This window comes from Opisthorchis viverrini (genome assembly GCF_000715545.1).
Source record: "Opisthorchis viverrini unplaced genomic scaffold opera_v5_35, whole genome shotgun sequence".
NCBI classification, from domain to species: Eukaryota; Metazoa; Platyhelminthes; class Trematoda; order Opisthorchiida; family Opisthorchiidae; genus Opisthorchis; species Opisthorchis viverrini.
The window spans coordinates 1,539,660-1,542,047 of record NW_008751691.1 but is presented as its reverse complement, the minus strand read 5'-3'; positions in this window follow the sequence as shown (position 1 = coordinate 1,542,047).

Sequence of the window (2,388 nt, the reverse complement as noted above, 5' to 3'; positions counted from 1 at the left end):
CAACCAGTCTCTGGTGTTAGATCGCAACCGCGAACAACCACGGTGGCGTTCGACGTCAAACGACGCTGTTCCCTGTGGTCTCTGTGGCCAGCCAACTGACCCTGCTGGTTCGTGGTGTCAACGTGATCGACTTCCATATCACCGTTATTGCTGCGGCAATGAGCCCATTGCCCGCTGTGTGGAGAATATCTTCAGGCGCGTCCACCAAGTGAGTGCACATGTGTAAATTAAACTATTCTCATTGGTTGCCGGTCAGCTAAAGAGCTTGCTTTGATGTTGATCTTGATCGGTCCATGGGGGACAAGCCGAGTCTGCCCCGTAAGACAGTCGCAATAAAACTGTTTTGTTCAATTTTGGAGTTGATTGAGACCGCTAATTTTAGGCCTAATTTCTTAGCATACGCTTTGTAGACCTTTCTTTGGAATCCCGTGATGACGAGGAATTCGTGTGATTGTAACTCGAAGGCCTCAAATGCCGAATCAATGAACCCATGGCAATCCGCAACGACTATACATCTATCCCTCATCTCGGTATTGGAAATTATGAACCACTAGATAAGCAAACAAATAAAATTTATTTAACATCCGGATGCTTAAATGCTGTTCTCGAAGGCTCCATCCTCTTCTTGCTGTTAATCAACGACGTCTTAGGTGCCGTATCCCATGGTAAAGTCTTCCTCTTGGCGGACGACATAGAAATAGAGTACACATTCCCCCCATCAGCACGAGCTCTTACGTTTCACCAGATTCAGCAAGACTTAGACTAGGTGACTGACTGGCCAAACGACTCCGGCCTAAGCTTCTCCTCCACGAAATCCTACATAACTTTGCCGCTGCTCCCTCCTGGCTGATGCTTTCATAATAGATGGAAATCCCATCACTCATTCCGCGGATATCAAAGACCGTGGCCTCAGATACTCCTGTACATTTAAATTCTCCCGCCAGGTGCAGTTTCAGGTTGCCCGAGCACGGAGACTCAGTTTTTTAATCCTGCACTCCTTTCACCTTCCAGACAAAATGGTTGCAATTTACAAGCTATGCGTACGACCAGTTGTCGAATTCTGTCCCGTGTTCTCCTCCTTTTATACCCAAAGCTGTAGGCTCGCACTTGAAAACGTCCAACGCTCATTCACGAGAAGGCTGTTCCCTCGGTCAAACCCTTTTTCTTACCGCTCTCGCAGCCAAACCCTTGGCCTCGAGACACTATGGCCCAGAAGGTTTAGGATAAAACTAACTCTCCTACACCGCCTGCTGCACAAAAATGCTTTTATAGCAGAGGCTAGACCCAAAGTAAACTCACGTCCTCGCTACCGATTCCGTAACTCCTGCAACATTTTAGTATCCCCCAGCTCGTACAAACATGCGTCACTACTTCATTTTAGTTTACTACGCTCGCATCTGGAACAACCTTCCTGAGCAGCTGCAAAACATCACGCATCATCACACTTTTTCTCAGTTCGTGGACAAATTTATTACTTGTGAAACTGCTGCCGTCCTACTTAAAACCCAACCACCCCCTACCCCCATATGAAATGGGTCCAGTACACATTTGAGTATAGCGACGGTAAAGGTGGTAGGCAAGTAGAAGATCCAGTCATCCTGCCTTCTTCACTTCAAGCCACTGCAGGACTTAAACGCTTACTTGAGCTAAGTATGTCGTGTTACCGGCCTGGTTGTTTTACTTTCCCAACCAACCTATGCAACGTTCTAGTCAAATCCCTACCCTGGATTACTCTACCAGCTCTCTCTAGTGAGTAGTGCTGTTGGTTAAACTCTAAACGACAAAAAAGAAACAAAAATAAGCTTTTCTTCACTACTATAGCACATTATACACCGATGTATTTACATCGAATCCACATGATGATTTGCTCTACAGTTCACTAAACACACACACAACATCGCGGCACGCTTCTGCTAGACATGGTAGCTCACACCCACGTTCAGGCGCCGTTTAGCCATAGTGCACTCGCACTGAGTATCACTTTGCCGTCCCCACTGTCACATTGGCAACTGTCATTTCACTGCCTCCTCCGCGACTTGCCTCTACCAGCGACTGTTTGCTGTCTGCTTGTCCGAATTGATTGAGCTGTTTTAACTGGCCTTGCTTTCCCCCTACCCAAAAAACTGGTAACTGGAGTAGTCTATTAATGCACAAAACCGCATTCTGACTGCTTGGATGGTTTTCCAACTTTCAGCTCTGGTAGCATGCACGAGGGATGAAAACCTCGTGTGGTGGATGGGTAGGCCCTGCAGAGATGGTCGCTCTATTACGTTGCACCATGGTGCGTTCGTAAACCCACCACCCCTCCAGTAGCACGGGTGCATCGCTCATCGCCGGTGGTTCTGAGCCTGGCCTTTAAATTAGGGAATTAAAAAAAGAGCACTGCTG